The 27,491-nt window shown below is 45.4% G+C and overlaps 1 protein-coding gene across 1 annotated transcript in view; it reads left to right on the forward strand.

The window, feature by feature from the left end:
- Positions 1 to 12,442: 12,442 nt before the first annotated feature.
- RPH3A (rabphilin 3A) overlaps positions 12,443 to 27,491 on the forward strand; it is a 282,381-nt gene continuing 267,332 nt past the window's right edge. The window contains exon 1 of the mRNA XM_079943019.1: positions 12,443 to 12,741. The gene's annotated coding sequence lies outside the window, so the exon portion shown is untranslated. The remainder of the gene's footprint in view (positions 12,742 to 27,491) is intronic.

Genomic DNA, 27,491 nt, shown 5'->3' on the forward strand with positions numbered 1-27,491 from the left:
AATGCCAGACATTGGCTAGTCTCTCTTTCTAACAAAGAAAATTTAATAACATTGCTTTTTTTTTCTTTTAAAAAATTTTATCTTTTTAAATTGAGGTATAGTTGATTTACAATATTATATAAGTTTCAGGTGTACAAAATACACCCCTGCCAATGCGGGAGACACAAGTTCAATCCCTCGTCCGGGAAGATCCCACATGCCTCGGAGCAACTAAGCCCGTGCGCCACAACTACTAAGCCTGCGCTCTAGACCCCGTGAGCCACAACTACTGAGCCCATGTGCTACAACTACTGAAGCCCATGAGCCACAACTACTGAGGCCTGCATGCCTAGAGCCTGTGCTCCACAACAAAGAGAAGCCACCTCAATGAGAAGCCCACGCACTGCAACAAAGAGTAGCCCCCGCTCGCCACAACTAGAGAAAGCCCATGTACAGCAAGGAAGACGCAATGCAGCCAAAAATAAATAAATAAATTAAATGAATTTATAAAACAAAAATAGTGATTCACAATTTTAATTAATTAAGTAATTTATTTTTTTGCGGTACGCGGGCCTGTCACTGTTGTGGCCTCTCCCGTTGCAGAGCACAGGCTCCGGACGCACAGGCTCAGTGGCCATGGCTCACGGGCCTAGCCGCTCTGCGTCATGTGGGATCTTCCCGGACCGGGGCATGAACCAGTCAGTGTCCGCTGCTTCAGCAGGCGGACTCTCAACCACTGTGCCAGCAGGGAAGCCCTGATTCACAATTTTTAAAGGCTATACTCCATTTATAGTTATTATAAAACATTGGCTATATTCCCCTGTGCTTTATAACATACCCCTGTAGCTTATTTATTTTATACATATTTTATACATAGTAGTTTGTACCTCTTAATCCCCTACCCCTATATTGCCCTTCCCCCCTTCCCTCTCCCCACTGGTGACCACTAGTTTGTTCTCTATATCTCTGAGTCTGTTTCTTTTTTGTCATATTCACTAGTTCGTTGTACTTTTTAGATTCCACATATAAGTGATATCATACAATATTTGTTTTTTTCTGTCTGACTTATTTTACTGAGCGCAATACCCTTCGAGTCTATCCCTGTTGTTGCAAATGGCAAAATTTCATTCTTTTTTATGGCTGAGTAGTATTCCATTGTATGAATATATACATATAATATATTATATATATAATATATTATATATTATATATATATATAATATTTGTGTTTTCCCTTTCCCTCTGTCTGTGTAGCCAGTGAGAACTAGTTTTCCATTTATTTATAACACTAGCAACCACCACCACTAACATAGTGCTTACTAATTCCAGGAACTTTTCTAAAGATTTTACATGCATAACTCATTCAGTTCTCTTAAGAGATAAGTTATTATTAGTATTCTCCACTTTAGAAAAGAGGAAATCAAATCACAGAGAGGTTGAAGCACTTGCCCAAGGTCACACAGCTAGTACGTATCAGAGAGGGGATTTGAACCCAGGAACTCCACCTCCAGAGCCTGTGCCCTTAACCATTCTACTTTGCTGATGCATGACATAATGTTTCCTTTTAAAACGTATGTACCAAAAAAATAAAGGGGGGGGGAAGTGAGAGTCAATTATATAAAATAGATAATAAAGCATGCATGACAAGGACACAGTAAAATTGTGACCATGGCTTTGAATAACTGAAACACTGAACACTCTAGAAACCTAGAATTCTGTAAACGAGGAAAATGCCTGCATTAGGGAAGTAAGCCAGATGGGGCCTCCTGAGTATATTCTAAGCCACAGCACAGGTAGCTCACAAAAATTGCTTGTAGAAAATGAGAAATGTCTTCCTTTCATAGCCACGGAGCCTGGTGGTGTCCACTAAGGGTGTCAGGCATGCCGGACCCCTTCAATGTGACCTTGCTCAAGGCTGAGGTCTAGCGTCCTTTCGTGGAGGTGCCAGCCGCCTCTGGAAGGACCTTCATGTGGCAGCTGGTTCAATGTACTGTCTGTGGAATGAGTGTGAGGTGTGCCGGCTGACCTTCGGAAAAGTAATTAATGGGCCTTAATTATTCACGTCCTCTTGGGTGGCAGAGATGGGATGGAGGGGTCTGCACACAGCACCCGAGACAGCTGTGGGCAGAGCTCCTCACCTTCTACGTCATCCCATCTTCCTCTGTTTTGTTTGTTTGTTTGTTTGTTTTTAAAGACATTTATTTATTTGGCTACATTGGGTCTTTCGTTGCTGCACGGGCTTTCTCTAGCTGCAGCGAGCAGGGGCTGCTCTTCGTGCGCGGGCTTCTCATTGCGGTGGCTTCTCTTATTGTGGAGCACTGCCTCTAGGCGCGCTGACTTCAGTAGTTGCAGCATGTAGGCTCAGTAGTTGTGGTGCCCGAGCCTTAGCTGCTCTGCGGCATGCAAGATCTTCCCGGACCAGGGCTCGAACCCGTGTCCCCTGTGTTTGCAGGTGGATTTTTACCCCTGTCTCCGTCTGTTTTGCAAACAAACCCTAACACTGACCTTACTCTAACTAACCTCAACCCGAATCCTCCGCTTCTCCCCTGTATCTGCTCGTTTATCGGCTCATTCCCTTTCCAGATTTACTCAGGTATAATTGACAAATAGAAATTGCATATATTTAAGGTCTACACCGTGATGACTTGATATACATATACATTATGAAATGATGACCAAAGTCAAGTTAATTAATGCATTCGTCACCTCACACAGTTACCATTTTCATCCACTCATTTATTCACTTACTCGTTCATTTATTTTTTTCTCCTGTATTTATTGAGCACCTACTATATCAGCTAGGGTTTCAGCAGGAAAGAGAAGGCACACTTTAACTGGGTAATTGAGCAGAGTTTGGTAAAAAAGACTATGTACAATGATGTGGGTGTGGTCAAGGGAATTAAAGGGCATATTGAGGCACTGAAGGGCTAGCAGAGAAAGGAGCGTTACCACCTCTCGGGCAAAGAGAGGGAGTGCAGTTGGGAGGACCCAGCGACAGGTGGCGCTGTGGAGGAGGGGTCGCTGATACAAGCAGGAGGTAGGGGTCGTTGTCAGAGCAGGGAGGGGCCAGAAGGAAGCACCCAGATCTCTTCCTCCTCCTGCCTTCCTGGCACATCCTAGATCACTTCCTATTGCCTCTCAAACTTGCAGATGGAGTGTCAAATTTTCATGTATCAGCACATATATGCTGTTACAGTAAAGAGGAAACTAAAATATTTCTTTTACCTAATGCCCCTTTGAGAGGGAAAGAACAAAAGGCAGATCGAGAGGTCCTTGTCTTAGAAGCAGATGAAGAATGAACATTTTTCTTTGTGGAAATAATGCTCTTCCTAAAGCTTTAATGTGCAAACGATGTGTGACTGTGACAAAAGAATACTATCTAAGACATTGTTAGGAAACAAACCTATCTGATTTTGCTCTATATTATGCCTGTAAGACAGAACTCACTCACTGTACTCACTGTAACTCACATTGAGGCTCAGAGAGGGCAAGCAGCTTGCTCAAGGACACACAGTATGTTTGTCAACGCAATTCTGGAGCTGAACCTCAGGTCTCCTGCTTCCTCATGGTGTGCTTGTTCCATTTTGTCATCATTTGTGAAACTGTCTTCATTTGCTGCCTCTCTCTGGGGACAAGCCCAAGTCCTCACAGTCCCTGGAAGAAAGTGCAGTGTTGTTATTTAATCTCCTCAGCTGCATTTCATCTTTTCCAAGTGTTAACGGCATTTCCCATGATGCAACGCTCCAAACAAATGCTGGGTTTTCTTCTTGGCCCTTTGCCAACTCAGAGAGTTCACAACATGGTGATTTTGTCATCTATCCCTGAATGAAAAATTTCATTCTAGCTGCCTCTGCCACAGGCAGCTTGGTCAGATCAGAACCTGTCACCTCGCCTCCCTCCTTTGGTGCCACACCCCAACTTTCCCATTTGTGAGGGATGCCATCATATACTCAGGCTCCCAGGCTGTCAAACCTCAGACTGGTCTTTTAATCTTTTCTCTTTTATTCCCTTTAACCAAGTCATTATGAACTCCTTTGCTTTTTGCTAAGCAGTATAGACTAGCAGTTTAAAAAAAAAGTGCATGGCGGTGGGGAAATGTTGGCATCAGACAGATCTGGGTTCAAATCTTGGCTCTACTATTTGTCTATGTTTTACCTATGAGACGTTGGGCAGGTTCCATAACCTCATCGAGCCTCAGTTCCATGTGCCACCCAGATCCCCATTCAATGGAGGGCTTGTTGCCCTCACTGCTGGGGGGTGCTGACAGCCAATGGCCCTCAGCTGTTAATCCCTTCAAGGATCCCTCAGCTGCAGAGCCACCTTGCTCTTTTCCCTTCCCGGACCAGCCCACAGATCAAGGTGGAGTATGAAGGCCTGGCCATCTAGACCCAACTCTGAACATCACCAAGAAAGGAAGGAAGGAAGAGAGGGAGGGAGGGAGGGAGGGAAAGAAATAGAGAAAGAAAGAAAGAGAGAGAGAGAGAGAAAGGAAGGAAGGAAGGAAGGAAGGAAGAAAGAAAGAAAGAAGAAAGAAAGAAAGAAAGAAAGAAAGAAAGAAAGAAAGAAAGAAAGAAAGAAAGAAAAGAAAGAAAGGAAGAAAGGAAGGAGGAAAGAAAGAAAGGAAGGAAGAAAGGAGGAAAGAAAGAAAAAAAGGAGACCCTTTGCCTCTCAGGCAAAGGAATGGGGTTCTTATTTAGGGTACTGGCATCCACAGTAATAATAATGGAGCTTGGTCTCTGTTTTATCAAACATTTTGTCCTTTCCCCATTTATCCTGAAAGCTAACTTTTTTTCAGGTTGTCTCATTTTTACAAGACACCCTGCTGGGAGGGAATTCCAACATCTGAGGCGTGCATTTCCTGTGATTTGCAGGGTAATGACTCAGATTTTTGCATATTTTTAGGAGAGAGTAATGCACAAGTAAACCTAATGTACAAAGACCCATCCCACTGTGGACCATTCCAGGCTTTAGTTCCCTCTAGCTGCTCTTCTAGGGTCCTGATTATCGTGCTTCCTCCCTCCTGCTGCTCCACAGAGTGGCCTGCGCCTGCCCCCCAACAAGTTCATCCAGTTGAGAGGATGATATTTACATGATTTGAATAATAATTTTGCATAATAGAGGCTCTCATTTAAATGATGTAAATTTCCTCCTGTCCTCTGTCTAGATTATTATTCATCCATTCAGTGAGATCACTTTTAAGGGATGTGATAGAAATATTTACAAAAGACAGAGAATCGAGTGTGGAGGCTTTGATGATTTCTAGCAAAAAATGAAAAAAAAAATGGTTTTGCTTTGTTTTGTTTGATACATTTGAGGGCGGAGGCTGCAGCTGAAGGCATAACCTTTTTATGAGACTCAGTGGATCTTAACACATTATTTGCCCTGAGTCAGTTGGTGGAGAGCGGGGAAATTGGGGATGGAGTATCCATCTCGGTCTCTGGATACCTCTTGTGAGATGTACCTAAGGATTCCCTCCTACCCTCCCCTTCTTTCCTCTCTGTACCTTCTATGTCTTCTGTGGATGCAGACCTGGTGAGTATTTACCTCCTATTCTAATGGAAGGAACAATGAATTTGGGGTTGGGCATACCTGGTGTATATCTGTCCAGGTTCTTTGGTTGTAAACAACAGAAACCAACTTGGGCTCAGTTAAGTCAAAGGCATTAATCAGAAAGCTCAGGATGTAGACTGGGGGAGAGGGGACATCCAGTCAGCCCAGCATGGGTTCCATGCTCACTTCTTGGCTTGGGGTGATGAAGGCGCCCCTAACATTTGCAGGCCCCAAGGCAAGAGTGCAAAGGGAGGCCCATATATCATTTATTTGTGTATTTGAAAATTATACATCAGGCAAATAAACTTAAATAAAATGTGAGCTATCTTTATACCTTGGCACAAATATGGGTTTGAATTTAGAATCTTGGATTCCTGAGAGTCATGGGCCCGAATGTGATGACTCAGGAAGAGCTCATGGCCCACTCTCCCTTCTCTCCTAAACTTTGGCTCTGTCCCCATACCCCAAGGGGCCTCAGGTAGATCCTCAGTCCATGCATCCAATCTCTGTTTTCTGCCCCCAACAAACAGCTTTCCCTTGGCCCAGGCAGGTGATGTCAGTGGAAGCAATGGCCTTCTCGGTCCACCTTTCGTGTCCTCACTCTTGACCAGTCAGGGTCCCATCAGGAAACAGCTGGCAGACCCTCATCAGGATAAGGGTTTAATAAAGGGACTATTTATAAAGGTTCGGGCAGGCTGTAGGAAGCCAGGATGGATAGCGCAGAACGTCGGGGCTAGTATAGTAGAGCTGTAACCACTCCTGCATCCAAAAGACTGGGGAGGGAGTGGTTCTGGAATCTGGGATGGAAAGGACCACATCAGCAAGAGTTGTGGCCTTCAGAGGAGGGTTACAGTCAGTCTTAGTGACCCCACAGGGAGAAAGCCAGTAAAATAAATAATACAATCACATGTTCTTTCTGCCTTCTGATCTCCTGTTGGCACCTCCCATTGGCCACACCCAACTGAAATCCAGAGGGCACAGGATCCCATTGGTGCCACCCACAGGCTCAGCCTCTGGAGTGTGACACACGTGAGTACAAACAATAACCTAGGCATGATGGTGGATGTTGATGGCTTCCTGCTCTTAGTGCTGGGAAGCAATGGGGGGTGGTGGGATGTGGGGCAAAGAGGAGTGTGCAGACCCCTTTTGAAGACGGGAGCTGCAACCCAGCTCTGGCCAGTTATCACCCTCAGGGGTGTGGGCTGGTATTGCCAGGTGCTCTGAGTTTTGACAGCAGCAGGTAATCCAGATTTTGAAAATATGACATTTAAAGATTTAAATGCATTGGCGACTAATTAAAAAAAAGATTTTAAAGCACAGTGCAGGCGATATGGGGATACATGTATATGCATAGCTGATTCACTTTGTTATAAAGCAGAAACTAACACACCATTGTAAAGCAATTATACTCTAATAAAGATGTTTTTTTTTAAAAAAAATAAAGCACAGTGCAGGCCCAATAAATCCCATTCACAAACCAGATTTGGCCTGAAGCTGCTCTAAACAGAAACTAATTTGAGGCTTTTGTCGCCAGTCCAAATCCCCAGGAGAGAGAGACTCTGACCTATTTTGGTTCAGTTGTCCCTTGCTTGGTCCAATCAACCACGGCTGGGGAGGGGTCATGTCCCCACTGCCCACTCAGCTAGGGACAGAAGAGTCTGTCTGAGAGCTGGGCAAGTTCCCTTGAGGGCAGTAATGATTTGTGGATCTACTGCAAGGATTTACTCCTGAATGATCAGGAGGTATGTATTTGTTTCTTTTTGTAGCTGTAACAAATGATCAGAAACTTAGTGGCTTAAAAATCACAGATTTATTATTTCACAGTGCTGGAGGCCAAAAGTCCAAAATGGGCTACAATCGAAGTGTCAGCAAGGCTGTGTTCCTTTCTGGAGCTGTAGGGGAGAATCCATTTCCTTGCCTTTTCCAGCTTTTTGGAGGACAGCTGCATTCCCTGGCTCATGGCTCCTTCCTCTGCCTTCAAAGCCAGTGGTGGCTGGTTGAGTCTTTCTCATGTCACATCACTGACACTGACTCTCCTGCCCTCTTCTTCCACATGTAAAGGACCCTTGTGATTACATTGGGTGCCCCCAGATAATCGAGGAGAATCTCTTTATTTTAAGGTCACCTGGTTTGCAAACTTAATTCCATCTGTAACTTTAATTCCTTTGTCATGTGAAGTAACACATTCACAGGTTCCAGGGATTAGGATGTGGACATTTTAGGGGGTCTATTTTTCTGCATATCACAAGGTGGTATCTGCACTTTGCTGGTCATCTGTAAAGTGGGGATAATTTTGCCTCCTTCATGGGTTGTGAAAGGGTTCAGATGAGAGAACACCTAGCTCATTCCTTGGAAGATAGTAGGCACCCATGTTGGTCCCTTTCCCTTCCCCTTCTTGAGCTATTAGCTTTAATCTGGATAAGCCTCAGTTTCTTCATCTGTTAAATGGCAAAGATATACAAGTCCCACCTACCTCGAAGGGTTGTTCCCTCATTCATTCATTCACCCACTCATTCAGTATTTATTGAGGGCCTACTATGTGCCAGTCACTGTGATAGGTGCTGGGACAGAGCAACAAGTAAGGCAGACATGAGGTTTATTTGCAGGTGGAGGAGAAAATATTAAATAAGGAAATAGATAATCATAATTTCATATAGTAATAGGAGAAAGAAGACAAATAAAATATGATAAAGGAACAAAGAATAAAGGAGACAGTGAGGCACGGGATGCTATTTTAAATACAGAGATCAGAAAATAACATGTCTGAGCGACATGTGAAATGACAGAATGTTTGTTGATTGACTTCATGACATTATGCTGATTTCCAGCTTGATTATGGCAGAAGTGGATAAGCTGTTTTTTTTCTTTTTAAATTAATTTATTTATTTTTGGCTGCGTTGGGTCTTCGTTGTTGCATGCAGGCTTTCTCTAGTTGCGGAGAGCGGGGGCTTCTCTTTGTTGCGGTGTGTGGGCTTCTCATTGTGGTGGCTTCTCTTGTTGCAGAGCATGGACTCTAGGCACGTGGGCTTCAGTAGTAGTGGCTCGTGGTCTCTAGAGCGCAGGCTCAGTAGTTGCGGCGCACGGACTTAGTTGCTCCGCGGCATGTGGGATCTTCCCCGACCAGGGCTCAAACCCGTGTCTCCTGCATTGGCAGGCAGATTCTTAACCACTGAGCCACCAGGGAAGCCAGATAAACTGATTGTTGGTAATCTGTGCGAATTACATAGATTTCTTCCATAAACATTTTAAGGTTTTCTGGCTTCCTTTTTCTGTGCTGAATTTTACCATTTTTTAAAGAAGTGACCCAAAGGGCAGATTCATCCATCCTCTTAGAATGGCATGGACATTTCTCTGAATTAGCTCATGTTCCTTCTGGAGGGTTCTTAAAGCAGCAGAAAGAGAGACCCTGACAGCCCGGTCCATGCTCTGTCTGTGACCTGCCCTCCATGCTCAGCTGCTGGGAGCCTCGACAGTCTCATTAATGTTGGAAAAGCACTTTGGGTTCCCAGCTGAAAGATACCAAGAAAGGCAGGGCTTAATTATTTTGTTTTTCCCACATCTTCAGTGTGCAGAAAGGCCATCAGAGGCAGCCAGAAACTTCTCCATCGAGAATAAGAGGCTGCAGTTAATGGAGGGAGGAGAGGAGACTGGCAGAGGCAGAGAGAGAGAGGTGGAGCCCAGAAAAAGTATTTCCCAGCCTCTCGCTGAGGATGGATGGGTCATGTGCTGGTCAGTCCCCTCCCTCCTATGCCTGTGACCCATCACGTTTCTAGGCTGCCAGTGACATCAGCTTCTTAGGGTCTATTCTGGTCAGACCCATTTCCCTTTTCCATATCAGAACATGGCTCTGTGACCCCACCGCCCGACCCCAGGGGTCTCTAAGTCTTTCTGGGGCGGTCAGTGTAGCCACGATAAGATGGACACTGGCTGGAGTAGATGATAATAATAGCTTTGAGTTACTGTGCACCATCTCCCTCACTGACTTCCCACCACAGCCCCCCATGGGAATGATTATCCCCATTTTACAGATGCGGAAACTGAGGCTCAGAGAGGATAAGTGATATGCCTAAGAGAGTGGATGAACTGGGATTTGAACTCAGCTCTATCTGGATTCAGCATAATCTGTTGGCTCTACTTGCAAAATAAATACCTGCCCACTTTTTCCCAACCCCACTGCTATCACCTGGTCCAGCCACTATCACATCTCAGTAGCCTCTGCCCTGGTCTCCCTGATTATGTCCTCCCCACCACCTTCTACCCTCCAGTCTGTTCTCATCCCAGCAGCCCCAGGGACACTAAGTCCTCTTCTGCTCAAAACTCTTCTATGGCTCCCATCTTACCACAGTAAAAGCCCAAAGCCTCACCCTAGCTGACAAGCCCCCTACGTTCCTTCTTTGTCCTCATCTCCTGCTCTTTAACCCTTTGTTCACTGTATTTCTTTCTTTTTTTTTTTTTTTGCTGTACACGGGCCTCTCACTGTTGTGGCCTCTCCCATTGCGGAGCACAGGCTCTGGATGCGCAGGCTCAGCGGCCATGGCTCATGGGCCCAGCTGCTCCATGCATGTGGGATCTTCCTGGACCGGGGCATGAACCCGTGTCCCCTGCATCGGCAGGCGGATTCTCAACCACTGTGCAACCAGGGAAGCCCAGTTCATTGTATTTCAATCACACAGGCCCTCTTGCTCTTCCTTAATTATACCAGGCACACTCCTACCTCAGGGCCTTTGCACAGGCTGTTCCCTCTGCCTAGAATACTCTTCCTCAAATAGCCACCTAGGTTTATTTCAAGTCTGTGCTCAAAAGTCACCTCACTGACCTTTTTCTGACAACCCTTTTAAAAATTGCAAGTTTTTCCCCACTACCCCTGATTTCTCCCTCTTTCCTTATTTTTCTTCCTGGTAGTTCTCATTATCTAACACACTCTATCTCTTATTTATTTTTGTCTGTTGTTCACCCTTCCCCTCTAAAACGTCAGCTCCATGAAAGCAAGGTGTTTTTTCTGTTATGCTCTCTGCTCCCTCCCCAGCATCAAGAACAGTGTCTGTCACACAGTAGGTGCTCAATAAATATTTGTTGAATGAACGACTCCAAAGCTATCATTCTGTCCACCACACATACTGCTTCCCTAGACTGGCTTCCTGTCTGTAAGAATTCCACATCCTTCCAATACTTGCTATAGTCAGACATTTCAGTTTTCTCCAATGCTTGGGTATAAAATAGTATCTCACTGTGGTTTTCCCGTGCATTTCTTGATATGCCTGGGAACTCAGGTGTCAACATGTCTGAGGAGCAGTGGAGCTGTGTCCCCCACCTCGGTCAAGTCCAGACCTCCAGAGTAGACCATCTCTCAGGATTTCTTTCTTTTTTTTTTTAAGAAAGAAATGGAAAATTTTATTTAAGCCAAATTAGAGGATCATAACCTGGGAAGAGCATCTCAGAAAGCTCTAAGAACTGTTCCCGGGATTTCTTGACAAAATGGGAAATGGGTCTTTGTTTTGGATTATAAAAAGACAAGTGACTTATGTAAAACAAAAGTCAGCATCTGCTCTGCACACCGGCTTTAATATTTAGGGATAATTTAAACCCAAGGAAAAGGCAGAGTTATTAATAACAGTTGAGGGGAAGTGTGAAGAGAGAGTATGTAAATCTTCAATTGAAAAAGCTACTGTAGTTAGCGTCCAAAATAAGACCCTGCTTAGCATGCCGTTCTGCTCATTTGCAAATTAAGAGATGTATTGTTTTAAAAATAATTAAGTCTAATTTTGCATGTTTGGGAGGTGGCTCTCCACTGGCTTAAAAATCTTTATTTATTTGCAATGTTCTGAATATAGTTTAATCTCCAGCGCTAAGCTAAGCATTTGCTGCTTTATGTACTCTCAAATGCTCACCGAGGCAAAGCGGGTATCTATCGCTAGAGGAATGATGTCTGGGGGCCCCGGAAGTTATATTTTGGGGCAGAGCACGGATCTTAGCAACAACTGAGTCCAGTTTTCCTCATTTTACATGTAAGGAAATGGAGGCTCAGAGAGGTTAAGGGACTTGTCAAAGGCCACACAGCAAATCAGTGGCAGAAATGGGATTAGAATGCAAGCCCCTTCCAGCCTCAGCCGTTGTATTTTCCACTAAGATTGTGTGTTCCACACTTCAGTCACATTTTTAACATACCCATGTACCCTCTGTACTATTTACACTTAATGATTTTCCCTTTAAATCAATTCACTTTTAAAAATGTAAAGGTGTTTATTTAAAAGGAAATCACTGAACAAGTGTAAATGGAAAATCTTATTACCCCCAAAAATAGAAAATAAATGACAATTAAAACAAGACAAGCAAAATCATGTTATAAAGCTCTAGTAAGGCAACTGTGATTGATAGGACAGCAACTCATGTAAAACAAAAGTCAGCATCTACTCTGCCCATCAGGTTTAGTATTTAGGGATATTAGGGGCTACTCAGAACTCTAGGCTGAGACCCCACTCTCTCTTTGTTAAAAAGAGGCAATAGCAAGTGTGAGAGTGGCGTACAGAACCTGTGGTACCAACCCGAGACTTTCTCCTTGTCATGCTCAGGATTGGAACGGAATGGAAAAGGGATGAATTTCTGCCAAGGTGATTATGTACCATGTAAAATCATCTCAGGCACCACCACAGTTCTCACTTTAGATAAATGTGGGCTGTGAGAGCTTCTCTCTCTTCACTTCTTTCTCTCCCCACTTTGCAGCGAGATGAGGCCCAGTAGCAGACGTTGCGATAGGGACAGGGTGGGCACTCAGCCGTTAGCTTGCCACGGTTACCGCGAGACCATGACCATTACCGCGAGACCATGATCATTACCGCGAGACCTCTGGCACGAGAGCTGCAGAGCCGCGGTTGGAGGTGTCCCTCAGCCGACGGTCGGCCTAGCCGGTGGTGGTCCTCGCGGCGGGTAGAGTGCAGTAAGAGGTAGATGGCGGCCTCCTCCCCGTGGCTCTCCAGGCTCTCCGGCCTCAGGGCTGGCGGGTGAGCTGGGGGCCCTGGGAAAGGCTAAGGGCTGTGTCCAGCAGAGCTCCAGAGCCCTCGCCACAGCCGCCCTTTGGTTGGGCTCAGGCCTTGAGGCAGCAGTGGACCTCTCCCCCATCCCCGCCTCTGCAGCCTAATGGCGGCGGCAGCGGTCTCCGTGGGGTGCAGTCTGTGGAGTCCTCAGGAACCGGAGTATACGGACACTGCCGTTAAGGTAACAGCTTCAACCAACTTCGGTCTTTCTGTTCAAATTTCAAAAACTGGTCCAGCTTAGATCAGTTGTCTACCCCTAGGAGGTGGTCAGAGGTCAGGGTTAAGTTGCAAGGACTTGCACATCATTACTTCAGGTCCACCTCTGTGGTTGTGTTGCAGGAAGGGGGACCCCTTGCAGGGCCGGAGAGTGGGCTCTTGTCTAACACTCGGAAATGAATTGTCTGAGGAGACACGTGTGCTGACAAAGCAAGAGACTTTATTGGGAAGAGGCGCCCAGGCACAGAGCGGCAGGGTGAGGGAACCCAGGAGAACTGTTCTGCCACGTGGCTTGCAGTCTCGGGTTTAATGGTGATGGGGTTAGTTTCCGGGTCGTCTCTGGCCAGTCATTCTGACTCAGGGTCCTTCCTGGTGGTGTGCACATCGCTCAGCCAGGATGGATTCCAGCGAGAAGGATTCTGGGGGGTTGGTAGGACATATGGACTGGCGTCTCCTCCCTCCTTTTGACCTTTCCCGAATTCTTCCACTTGGTGGTAGCTTGTTGGTTCCATGTTCCTCACCGGGACCTCCTGTTGTAAGATAACTTATGCAAGTGGTTACTATCAGGCCTGGCCAGGGTGGACAGTTTTGGTCAGTGGTTCCTCTAACAGTTGGGGCTGTTCTCAGAGAAGGGCAATTGGGGTGAGCTGGGAAATAACCCAGCTGGTATTTGCTACAACATGTATTCATATTGATCCTATACAAATGACTCTATTCAGTTTAAATGAAAAGCCTGAGGGCCAGCTGGGTCCTGGGCGCCTGGCTCCCTCAGTGATAACAGCTGGGCAGGATCTGGGGACCTGCCCCTGGGGGCGCCACCCGCTGAGATCTGTCTCTTCAGCTGGGCCTGGGCACTGGCAGGAAGACTGAGACTGGGTGCTGGACTAATGCTCCCGGGCAGGGTAACCAGCTGGTGCAGGGACCCCCTCCTCTTAGCCAGGCCCTGGACCTCAGAGGGCGAAAGTTGAGCCTCGGGCCTTGCCTTCTCTAGTCAGAACAGAGAATAACTTTTGTTTTGGTGGAGGTTTACAGGAATTTCATGACCTGACTGTGCCCTGACCTCAAGAACAAAGGGTTTGACACCAAGAAGTTGGTAACAATTCACATTCCCACCAGCAGTGCAAGAGTGTTCCCTTTTCTCCACATCCTCTCCAGCGTTTATTGTTTCTAGATTTTTGGTAGTGTATATATGTCCATGCCACTCTCTCGCTTTGTCACAGCTTACCCTTCCGCCTCCCCATATCCTCAAGTCCATTCTCTAGTAGGTCTGTGTCTTTATTCCTGTCTTACCCCTAGGTTCTTCATGACAGTTTTTTCCCTTAAATTCCATATATATGTGTTAGCATATGGTATTTGTCTTTCTCTTTCTGACTTACTTCACTCTGTGTGACAGACTCTAGGTCCATCCACCTCATTACAAATAGCTCAATTTCATTTCTTTTTATGGCTGAGTAATATTCTATTGTATATACGTGCCACATCTTCTTTATCCATTCATCCGATGATGGACACTTAGGTTGTTTCCATCTCCGGGCTATTGTAAATAGAGCTGCAATGAACATTTTGGTACATGACTCTTTTTGAATTATGGTTTTCTCAGGGTATATGCCCAGTAGTGGGATTGCTGGGTCATATGGTAGTTCTGTTTGTAGTTTTTTAAGGAACCTCCACAAAGCGAGAGAGTGGCATGGACATATATACACTACCAAACGTAAAATAGATAGCTAGTGGGAAGTAGCCGCATGGCACAGGGAGATCAGCTCGGTGCTTTGTGACCACCTAGAGGGGTGGGATAGGGAGGGTGGGAGGGAGGGAGACGCAAGAGGGAAGAGATATGGGAACATATGTATATGTATAACTGATTCACTTTGTTATAAAGCAGAAACTAACACACCATTGTAAAGCAATTATACTCCAATAAAGACCTAAAAAAAAAAAAAAAGAAGTTTGTAACAACTAACCACGCCCCTCCCTCACCTTTCCTATAAAAGGGCTTTGCTGAAAGCTTTCAGAGCGTTCGGGGTTTTTAAGGCATGAGCCACCCATCTCCTTGCATGGCTCTGAAATAAACGTTCTCTGCTCCAAACTCCAACGTTTTGGTATTGTTTGGCCTCACTGTTTGTTGGCCACACAAACTTGTGTTCGGTAACAGTAGATGAGGTATAAGGGGAAGCGTCAGGTAGAAGCTTTCAGGAACCTTCTTAAAAAGACAACCATTTGGACCCTTTGCTTTTATTTCTTCATCTTTTCCTTTTCCCGTTGGTTGAAATTTGGTTGTGATCACTGGAATTAGGCAGCCATAATGGACAATGAAGTGACCATGAGAGTGGAGTCTAGTGGAGCAACAAGATGAGCCTGGCCTCTTGAGCCTCTGGATTTAGTGCTTGATTAATTGATTGATTTGTAAAAGAGAAATGAGCTCCCATCTTGTTAAAGTTCCTGTTATGTTGGGTCTTTGCTGTTCATAGTCAAAGTTCATTCTAATACAAAAGGAGAATGAGCGAACTCTGGATTACTAACTAGACGACCTGGATTCTAGTCCCATTTCTTCAATTCGTATTCCATGCAAATTTGGGAGTGAAAAACTAGGCTCTACTTTACAATCCTCAGCATTCATTTTAAGCTTCCAATGGGCTTCACCCCTTGGGAACTCTCAGTTCTGCTCAGAAGTGCTGGGTATTTCTATTCTGAGGCAGTGATGTGGGCAGGGTACCCAGGGAAGGAGCAGGGTGGAGACTGGTTCCTTCCTGAGTCTATCTTAGATGTCACCCTGTTGAGTAGGCGATTGAGGTAAAATTGGGACCTGGGGGTGTGAGAGCATTCTGTGGTAGAGGGATAGCAGTCCTTGATAACTGCTAAAAGGCATCACACAGGGAGCATGTCTGTCCTTGAACTGCCTTATCTTTTTCCTTCTGAACCACACCAAGCATGTATCCATAAATGCACAAACAGCCCATTCCTCTCTTCCCCTCATAACATCCTCAGCAGCTGCACAGTTGTTATGTATTTTAAAAAAAGCATTTAAAACCTCCCAGAATTTAGCAACAATCACCATGGATACTCATCACTGAAATCCTTTGTTACCATGGCAACATTCCACCCTTTAACCCCACCCCCCACCTCACCCCCATCTTGCCTTTTTACCCTGAAACTGACACATTGGTTATGGTGAATGATGGGAAAAAAATTTGAGAGGAACTTCACTTCCAAGGTCATAGAAGCATGAAATATCTTGCCAGAAAGTAGGTATTTTTCCATTATTGTAATAAGTATGTTTCATTCTGTTTCATCACGGATAAATGACTACTGTTGTGCAGGGGAGAGGAAGATCAGTGATGAATTAAAGCTGAAACGATCCCTTTGTCATATCCTGTAGGTGATTTTTAATAGCTGTTCTTGCTATATTGAAAACGTGGTCAATAGCCATCCTGGAGTATTAAACCATTGATACCATTTGACCCATTTCTTGCAGTTTTCAAAAATACTCCAAGACAACCCTTTAGAAGGAGCAAACAATCTTTCCAAAGCTCTCACAGCAGCCTTTATGGAATGGTAAGAAAGGAGAAACAACCCCATGCCTGATGTTCGGGGAGTGGTTCCGCTAAGCAATCAGAGTGTGAAGCAGCGTGATCTTTTGTACCATTTATGAATGACACATAGGCTGTGGCTGTATATACATTTGCTGGTTCAGAGAAGTAATGTTGAGCAAATGGAGCAAAATACAGTTGATCCCATGATTATAGGCAAGTGCTCTGAGAATGTTCGTATGCTCCCTAAACAACACTGGGGAGAATTTGGAGATTCTGAACTCCCTTTGTGTCAGCGACCTTTTTAAGAAACTGAGTATGCCTTGGGCCATCTCCCCAGAAAAGTCCCCAGACACACAACATTTTACATATAATTCTAGGAGACTCGTTGGTCCCTTGATGTCCATCAAGGGTCACCCCCCCGCCCCACAAAGGTCCATCACCTCCCGGTTTAGAGCATCATGTTCATTTAGTTCAATCCTGGCCATTAAGTTATTTAATTCCATTAAAAAGCCAAAACCCAAACTAAAACATGTTCGGAGATTTTGGATATACTACTTACTTCTCTCTGGTCCCCCCACTAGAATGTAAGATCCATGAAGGCAAGGGTTTTTCAAGGTCCTGTTTACTGTCTGTATCTCCAGTACCTAGGACAGTGTCTGTTCTGGGAATACTACTCAGTAGTTCTTGAAATTATTTAACAGTCTGTTCAAATGCAAAGTGTTATTATTAGAATCATGACTTTGTATGGGAAGCATCCATGTTATTGCATGTTGTTGTAAACTATTCATTTACATTGCTGTACAGTGTACGATATTCCATTGTGTAAATATACCACAGTTTGTTCAGTCATACTACTATTGGTGGGCATTTGGGTTGTTTCCAGTTTCTTTGTTTTGATTTTTTGTTATTATGAATAGCACAACCTTGAACACTCTAGCGCATGTCTTTTAGTGAACAAATGAATGCATTTCTCTTTGGAATATGCCTAGAAATGGAATTGCTAGATTACAGTGTATATGTACATTTAGTCCTAATAGATATTGCCAGACAGTTTTCCAAACTGGTTGTACCAGTTTGCACTCCTGTTCAGGTAACTCTGCATGTCTCTCCATCTCTAAGTCTATTGCATCATTGCATGGCCCTGTATTCCCTGTAAAGCTGCTTGTGGACATAATCACCGCTTTTTCTGATCCCCTCAGTGCAGTTTCTTTCTTTGTTTTGAACAGTTTCATCTCCGCCCATATGATTTAGCTCTTGAGAAAGCTCTTCTTTCTCTCCCAGTTCCCTTGAAATCGATGCTAATGTTTGTTGAATACGTGAGTGACTGATTCAAATCTTCTGGAACAAATCCCAAATGTTTGCTCTCCCATGTTTATTTTTGGACCATGTGTTAAGAAGAAAACTCTGAGCCATTTGAAAATACTGAATTAAAAGCACATTGCCAGCTGAAAATGACCGCATCGCTCTAACACTCAGATTATGCCATAATTGCTGCCAATCAGGAAAAAGATCTGCCCCTGGTATAGTAGGACCAAAGGTAATTTCTGGAATCTGCTTCCAGAATTGGGTTGGGATGTCACATGGAATTCCAGTAACCTGCCAAGGTGAGCTGTGAGGTTTGTTTCTATTATCTGTTATTTCCCAGAGGTTAAATGTTTCACTCATTGTGGGCCCCAGCAGGCTTTGATCTTGTCTTCAGAGAACATGGGAGTGGGAGGAAAAACACAGAACCATACCGAGTGCCTAGCATAGGAGAGGCCCCAGGTTAGGTGCAGTCTCCTTAATTTAATCCAATTCCACAATAATACCAACATCCTCTTCTCCAGTCCCCTCTCAGAGAATAGCATCTTCATTCACCTAGTTGACAAAGCCAGAAACTTAGGAGCTATCCTTGATGGCCCTCTCTCTCTCATCCCCATATCCAGTCCATCACCAAACCCTGTAGTTCCTACTTCTGAATATATCTCAAACCTTCCCACTCACTCCACCCCCACTGCCACCATCCTGGTCCAAACTACGGCCATCTCCTGCTGGAACCACTGCCAGCAGGATCCGAGCTGCACTTGTGCTTCCACTCCTGTCGCCTACAGCCTATTCTCATCCCAAAGACCAGAGTGAGCCTTGAAACTCACTCTGCTTAAATCCTTCAGTAGGGCTTCCCTGGTGGCGCAGTGGTTGGGAGTCCGCCTGCCGATGCAGGGGACATGGGTTCGTGCCCTGGTCTGGGAAGATCCCACATGCCGCGGAGCGGCTGGGCCCATGACCCATGGCTGCTGAGCGTGCGCGTCCGGAGCCTGTGCTCCGCAACGAGAGAGGCCACAACAGTGAGAGGCCCGCGTACTGCAAAAAAAAAAAAAAAAAAAAAATCCTTCAGTGAGTCCCTGTAGCAGATGTCGTGGGTGCCCTGCTCATATCTGCTTGGCACACTCCATTTTTGGGCATGCAGACCTGAGAGCTTCCAGCAGCCGCACCTAAGATTTGTAGGTGAGGGCTTTATCTGGCTATATACAGGGCAGGCTAGAAGTGCCAGGAGTTAGCACTCCTCCTTTCTCCTGGAGCATGTTATCAACCCACGACTGGTGATAGCTGGGGGATAACAATAAGATCCCAGATCCCTTGCTCCTTAGTTGAGGATACATTGAGTGGGGATTTGAGCTCTGTTGCCCCAATGGCAGTCTCCTCAGTGATGCACTTTTATTTGCTTCCTTCCATTGCCTTCCCCTCTCCTCTACCAGTGCTTCCTGAGGCCACCTCCCCAAATAATGTATTTGCACTCACATTTTTGTGTCAGGGTCAGCTGTTGCAGGAAGTCATTGAGAGGACGTGACCACTGGTTGGTGGCCCCAGGCAGTCAGGCTCCTCACCCCCTTCCCCGACCTTGCAGTGTACATTCTGCCCACTGTTCCTGCAGTGAGAGCCATTCTCAAGGACAGCCCAGCCTTGAGAGAGTAGGTGTGGTTGAGACCGTCTGGACAGTATATATAACTGAGCCCAGTTGTGGCCTCTATATAAACGTTTCAGGCGGGTGTGGAGATCTCCCCCAAGACAAGCCTCGGGAGTAAGTTCCCTTGCTTGTCAAAACTGCCACCTACCAGCCTGAATGCTGTGTCCTCCCAAAATTCGTATGTTGAAATCCTAATCCAAGATGTGACAGTATTTGGAGGTGGGGCCTTTGGGAGGTGATTAGGTTAGTGGGGCCCTCGTGACAGGATTAGTGTCCTTATAAGGAGAGGGAGAGATAAGAGGTCTCTCTCTCTGCACACACCCAGGAAAGGCCACGGGAGGACAAAAGCAGGGAGAGGGTCCTCATCAAAAACTCCACCATGCTGGCACCCTGAACTCAGACTTCCAGCCTCCAGCACTGTGAGAAATAAGCGTTTGTTGTTTAAGCAGCCTAGTCTATGGTATTCTGTTAGAGCAGGAATTCAAAAGGCATGGATTTGTCCTCCAAGGAACTCACAGTCCTGTTCACCTCCAAGGACTAAAATAAGGGCTGTAAAAAGACCTGCAAACACCCAGTTGTTCACTAACTTACGACTGGATCAAGAGAAAGTGTTATCTATCCATACAATGGAATATTATTCAGCCATAACAAGGAATGAAATATTGATTTGTGCTACAACATGGATGCATCTTGAAAACATGATGCTAAGTGAAAGAAGTCAGTCATGAAAGACCACATATTATATGATCCCATTTATATGAGATGTCCAGGATAGGCAAATCCATCAAGACAGAAAGTAGATGAGTGGTTGCCAGGGGCTAGGAGGAGAAAAAGGAATGGAGAGTGACTGCTTACTGGGTAGAGGTTTCCTTTTGGGGTGATGAAAGGGTTTTGGAACTAGATAGTGGAGATGGTTGCACAACATTGTGAACGTCATTGACTTGAATCCTTTAAAATGGTTAATTTTATGCTAGATGAATTTTATTAAAAAAAAAAGGGCCTGTGAAGAGAAGAATGATCCCTCATGGGGATTATTCCAGCCAATGCCAGAGACCTTTGCTGCTGGTGCCTGGTTCCATGTCTCATGAGGGGCCGCTATGTTGCTCAGTTCCAGGGACGCCATTTACATGGTATTTATTCTACATGAGTGGCACCCCTTAGAGTTGTGAGATGTGGCAGCTCTGCTTTTGTGGTCAGAAATGGATCTGATGTGCTGGAGTCCCCAAGCCTGTGGCTTTCTTCTCTCGCCAAAAGGCTCAGGAACACAGATCTGATGATCCTGTCTCCAATTAGAAAAGCAGCGTTAGACTGGAGCACAGGTGCCTGTATGTGGCTGGTGAGAGTCCCCAGGCAACCCTGGAAGGATGGCTTCTTCGCTCCTTACAGAATCTCTATCCCAGGGTTGTCGGGCTGATTCAAAGGGCAGAGTGAGGAGTGCTTGGTAATTGCATTGAGCCGGGAGCTTGCTTTGCAGTTACTGGGCATTTGAATTTATTTGATGTGGGAAAAGTGTCTGCACTGTTGAACTGCCTCTAAGCTGCAGTGGGAACAGAGAGAGCACAGGCTCCGCACTAAGATGGACTGGAAGCCAACCAGAGACACCTCTCTGTTTCTTTTGGTGTTAGCCATTCCCTCCTGGGCACAGCTGAGCCAGATGGGCACTTAAAATTAATCACCCTTGGGACTTCACTGGTGGTGCAGTGGTAAAGAATCCTCCTGCCAATGCAGGGGACACGGATTCGAGCCCTGGGCCGGGAAGAAGCCTGTGTGTCACAACTACTGAGCCTGTTCTGAAGCCCGTGAGCCACAACTGCCGAGCCCGCGTGCCACAACTACTGAAGCCTGCGCACCTAGAGCCCATGCTCTGCAACAAGAGAAGCCACCACAATGAGAAGCCCACGCACCGCAACAAAGAGTAGCCCCTGCTGGCCACAGCTAGAGAAAGCCCACGTGCAGCAATGGAGACCCAGTGCAGCCAAATATAAATAACTAAAATAAATTTATTAAAAAAATCACTCTTGGGCTTCCCTGGTGGCACAGTGGTTGAGAGTCCGCCTGCTGATGCAGGGGACGTGGGTTCGTGCCCCGGTGTGGGAAGATCCCACATGCCACGGAGTGGCTAGGCCTGTGAGCCATGGCCGTGAAGCCTGCGTGTCCAGAGCCTGTGCTCCGCAGCGGTAGAGGCCACGACAGTGAGGGGCCCATGTACTGCAAAAAAAAAAAAAAAAAAAAAAAAAAATCACTCTTATCAAACTGTCATTGATGTGCAATAATGCTAAAAAGAATCAGCTTTATGGAGGTGATTTCCATGTAACAATGCACCCATTTTAAGTGGACAGTTTGATATGTTTTGACAGATATCTACATCTGTATAACCACCACTACAGTAAAGATAACAGAACCTTTCCATCACCCCAGAAACTTTCCTTATATCCTTTTGCCCTTAATCACCACACCAGCAATCCCTGACAACCATTGACTGATCTGCTATCTGTCATGACAGATCCCTAGAATTTGATATAAATGAAATCATACAATATGTAACATTTTCTATCTGGCTTCTTTTGTTCAGCATGATGTTTTTGATATTCATCCACATTGTTGAGTATATCAGTGGCTCATTCCCTTTTCATCACTAAAGAGTATTCCATTATATGGAAATGCCAGAATTTGTTTATCTATGCATATATTAATGGGCATTTGGGTCACTTCTAGTTTGGGGCTACTATGAATTGCACTGATATGTGGAAATCTTTGTATAAGCATATGCTTTCATTTCTTTTGGATAAATGCCCAGGAGTGGAACTACTGGGTCGTTTGATAAGTGTATGCTGAGCTTTATAAGAAATTGCCAAACTCTTTTCCAAAGTTATTGTACCATTTTGCATTCCCATCAGCAGTTCATGAATGTTCCAGTTGCTCCATATCCTCACAAACACTTAGTATTGTCAGTCTTATTAGTTTTAGCCCATCTGGCAGGTGTATAATGGTTATCTCATTGAGATTTTAATTTGCATTTCCCTAATGATTAATGCTGTTGAACACCTTTTCATGCACTTATTGGCCATTTATATACCTTCTTTTTTGAACTGTCAAATATTTTGTTCACGTTTTAATTGGGTTATTTGCATAATATTGAATTATAAGGTGATATATTCCAAAGGCAAGGGATAAATTTATTCAAGATTCTCAGTGTGGTGGGAGGGGTTCCTAGCCTCCCTTTCTCTCTGGAGTCTGGCCAGGATAACTGAGAAGGGAGCCTTTGGTAATGTAACTTAAGGTGGAGAAAGAGATTAAAAGCATAAATCTCTGTAGCATAAAGCACTCAGGACGAGGTTAACCTCAAACTTTAGTATTCATGAGAATCACCTGGAGGGCATGTTAACCATAGATTCTCTGGGAGGCTCACGCCGAGTGTTTGACTCAATAGCTCTAGGGAAGAGCCCAGGAATCTGCATTTCTAACAAGCTCCCATGTGATGCTGATGCTGCTGGTCTGGAGATCACACTTTCAGTTACCTTAAAGATGCTTGAGGCTGAAGGTAGACCACAGTGAGGACCTCTTACTCCTCCCTTGTTTCCAATTTGTAGTCTCTGGAGCCCTTCCCACCTCCTCTGTCCAACCACCCATCCCACACTGCAGAGTAATTGGACAGAATGGAATGATTGACAGCCCACATTGTCAACCTATAGAGGATCAAAGTGGTCCAAGGCCTAAGGAGAAGAGCTTTCCCACTGACCTCATAGGGGTAGACACACCTTAAGGAGTGCCCTAAAAGTCAAGAACAGAAGGCATAAACTGGCTGAATCTGGCCTGGATATGTGTCTCTTTTTTGGGGGGAAGGGGGTTGCCTCCACTGTGTTTAAGATTCTTCTGAATTAGTTATCAGCATGCACAAATTGACAATAAATGTAGGATCGTTTTTTTAGGGCCAGTGGTTGCAACCAAACTCCCTAAAACTTTCATGTGAAAGATAAAATTATGCTTATTAAAAAAACTCTTAGTGACTTTGGTGTTTAATTTTAAGATCTATAAATACATTTGGGGGCAGTGATACCTGGAGAGACACCAAGAGCCTGCTAGGAGGAGTGGGAGTGTGTATAGATAGGCGGGTATGTGCACAGCACACATTTTTTCTTGTATGTGTGTTTATTGAGCTAAAAGACCAGACAACCCTAATTGAAAATTTAACAGGAAAGACACTTTGATTTTGAAAATTTATAAACTACAAAGAGTAAAATATAAATAAAGAAACAAAAAAAAAAAAGGAAAGAACACTTATGCCAGTAATTAGGGATGGATGAAATAAGAAATATTTTCGTTCTTAGTTAAACCTTTAGAAATTTTCCAAAGTGCTTAAATGAGAAAGAAAAAGGAGGTGGAGTGAGTGTGGGAGAGGGCACTGCCAATTCAGATGAAGCTAAAAATTTAAATTCTTATTAAACAATCCCCCAAAATTGGCATTCCAACAGGCTGTTAATAAAAATGCGTCTTTCAAAAAGATGGTTTGGCGTAAAGCACTTTTTCCCCTTTATGCTTCCCCTTACCCCTCAGGCATCTGGGATATAAAAACTGGGTTCTAATTTCAGTTTTTATGTTTATTAGCTGTGTGACCTTGGACGATTCACTAGACCTTTCTGATCGTCAGGGGTAGTGAAAATTACTTCTTGGGGAAACTGGAGAAAACTCAGCATTAGACCTTAGGCCGAACTCAAAAGGTCCACAGGCTCCAAGAAGACCTTGTAGATGAGCGAAGTGGGCCTAGTGGAAACTGACCAGTCAGAAGAAACACCTGTTTAAAGGACTCGCTGCTCCTGAGCTTCCTGCCTCCAGGAAAGTGGGCTTAGTATGACCTAAACTTTCTATTTATCAAAGAGGTACTGAAAATCCCCATATTTATGTGCTCTCTCAGTTTTTAAGTGTTGGCAATTAATTCACTTAAACAAAACACTGACTAAACCAAACAGAACATATTCTGCAGGCCACCCTTGGCCACGGTCTTTTGGTTTACATCACTTGCCTTAAACAGGAAGAGAATGAGATGATTTCCACACTGGCAAGATGTTCTTTTCCATTCCACCTTTGGGGATGGGTGTCTTGCTGAATGCAAGCGGGCAATAATAATAGCTGCCATGATTGAGTGCCTGCTGTGTGCCAGACACCTTTTTAAGCCTGTTACGTAAATGCATTTAATACTTCCAACATTAACTCTATTTCATTTGGTCAAAGGGGTTAAATAAACTGGCTGAAAGTCCACTTCAGGCACTGTATAAGTCACTGATTAAAAATCTTGCTCATTCCAGGCAGCAGTTCCTTTTTAGACTAGAGATGACAGTTGACCCCCGCGCCACCTCTGTCCAACCCCACCTTTCCTGATTTTCCCTTTGAGGACCCTTAGGAGGGGAGGAAAGTGCTCCTAGTAGAGGGACAGCAAGTGACGACCCCCCCTTCTGCCAGGGGCCGAAGACCACTGTGTATTTGGGGATCAGGAAAATGAGTGAATGACTGAACGGAAGAGGGAGGAGTAGGTGAATGGGTTCTGCCAGCCGAGAAACCCAACTGCAGAGACAACTTTTCTTGCACAGGCGGTGGTGGAGGGGGAGGGAGGTGGTCTCGATTTTTGAGCTTCCCCTTTATGAGCTTCCCCTCATCCACTGCTCCCACATCTAAGGTCAGAGCACGCACGCGGGTGTGTAGGTGTTGGGGGGGCGCGGGGGTGGGAGTTGGTGATCGAGGGTCACGCGCAGGTGGCTCTGCCGCGGTGGTGGTGGCGGTCGCAGAGGCGACAAGGCTGGAGGCGGAGGGACAGCGGGCCCACGGTCGCTGCGGGCGGGTAAGGTGGGCAGGGCGGGGATTGCGGGAAGGGGGGCGGGCCGCCGCAGGCCGCCGCAGGCCTTGCCTTCCGGAGCTGCAGCCAGCTCTGGGTCGGAGGTCGTGGGGGCGTTATCTGGGGGCGGGAAGCGGTGGTGGGGGGGGACGCAGGACGATGTCCCGGAGAATGGGGCTGCTGTAGCTGGAGGATGCGCTAAAACTGAGGGTTGGGGCGACGACGGAATTGGACGGCGGGGAGAAGGCTCAGCACTGGCGGGACCCGACCGGAATTTGGGGGGGCGGGTCCCTGAAAGGGTGTGTTAGTGGCAGCGCCCGGGCGCGGAAAACAGGTGGTCGCCAGCGCGAGTGGTGCCTGGGGCGCAGCGGCGGTGCCTCCAGCGGTGTCACTCATTCCCAGATGGGTAGGGGGTTAACACCTGGTCCGGGTAGCCACGCGTGTTGGATGTGAGCCTTCTTCAGCGGTCCTAGGGGTTGCCTGGCATCAGCTGGGATACCTCTCCCTCCTTAGGCCTTGGTCAAGGGTCTTTCTAAGGGATAGGTAGAGGGGAGATGCAGAAAGTGCTGATATCTGGACGCTTAAGAGACAGTGAGCATCTGCCCGTGTGTATCAGATTTTTACCCCCATCTTCACTTCTTACCCCAGGGATGGTGGTTTTCATAGTAAGAGGGGGTCTTCCTGGCCTTGCCCATTGAAAGTGTTCTTTTAATTTCACCTTATAAACCAGGGATTGCAAACTTGGGTGCATACAAGGACCAAGAGGTAAATAATGATCCCAACCCTTACTTGGTCCCAGCTGGGAACCAGGCACTGTCTGGAGAGCTTTACACATATTCATTTACTTAATTCTCACTGTATGTCACTCCCATTTCACAGATAGGAAAACTGATGAAAGTCACTTGACCACAATCACATGGGTAGGAAGTACCAAGTCAGGACCAGATGGGCAGGATGGGTCCAGATTCCAGGCTCTTAACCACTGTGCTGTGCTAAGCCAATGGACTGTGGGGCCAACTGGAGCCCCACCAGAGAGCCTTACGTTGCCAGGCAGGATTATGGGCCCAGAGTGGCCAGATCATCTGATTTCTTGAGAAGCTAGAACTTGGGACATTTATGTAAAATCACCTTTATATTTTGACAATTAATTTAAACTTAAAAACACTTTTTATAGTGAAAAATTTCAAACATACACAAAAATAAACTGGTATAGTAACATTTTGTAATTTTTAAAAATACTGTATGAGCCAAATAAAACATGTTCAATGGCCACTTCTGTCCTAAACACTTCCAGCTGTTCACTGCTCTGATTTGAGCCCTGTCTATTCAAAGTGTGGTCCTGGTCTAGCAGCATTAGCATCAGCATCTCTTGGGAGCTGGTTATAAATGCTGAATCCCAGGCCCCACCCCAGACTTACTGAATTAGACTCTGGATTTTAATGAGATCCCTAGCTGATCCATATACATATTAAAGTTTGAGAAGTGCACTGCTCTGTCTAGGCCTTTTTGCCTGGACAAGTTATATTAGCCTCCTTCCTGATAGGTCTTCTTGCCTTCAGGTTCACAATCTTCTATTGATGTTATAGTTGCATTTCTTGCCTTTAATACCCTAAAGCTCAGGTCTGGCCCCAGATAATTCAGTGGAGGAAGCATTTTCTTTGGGAAGGTTTGGTTACATTACGTAATAGAACTGGCAGTGTTCACACCGGTCTTACCCTCTTCAGGGCCCTGAGGGTCCTTGTTGTAAATCTTACAGAATTGTTTTGAAGATGAAATGAGGTAATATAAGTAAGAGTATTTGCATATATTTTTATTAGTCAGGACTTTTTCAGTTAAAAAAGATAACTTAAACCTGCTTAGGCAAAACAAACAAACGGACTTGACAGCTTGAAGGCTCAGAAAAGACTAAGGGGGAAGATTTTAGGTATGACTTGATCTAGGGGCTCAAGCAGTGTAATTGGAACTTGATCTCTCTCTCTCAGGAAGCAATAGGGAAGTGGGGGGGGGGTGAGGGTCTAACCTGGGCCAAATAGCTTGAGATTGGGAACATAGTGGTATTTACCAAAAAAAGTGGGAATAAACATTTGTCAGGAAAGATCAGAAAGATTATGTAGCTGGAAACCATATTTGTTATCAGTCTTTGGGTTTTTGTCTGATCTTTCCTGCTAGACTTCAAGTTCCTTGAGAACTGGGGCTGTGTCTTCCTCATCTTTGCATCCCCACAAGTCAGGCATACTGCATTTCACATAATGATGCTCCGAAAGTACTGAATCAAATGTAATTGACTCAAGTAAAGTAGAGATTCAGTCTCTTAGGCACCAGCCTCAGGCAAGGAATCTCTCGCTCCCTTTCAGTTGCAGTGGAAGTCACTGTTCTCAAGCTTGTAGTATAAAGAACATCACAGACTCTGGCTT

Source organism: Stenella coeruleoalba (genome assembly GCF_951394435.1).
Source record: "Stenella coeruleoalba genome assembly, chromosome: 14".
In the NCBI taxonomy this organism is placed as follows: Eukaryota; Metazoa; Chordata; class Mammalia; order Artiodactyla; family Delphinidae; genus Stenella; species Stenella coeruleoalba.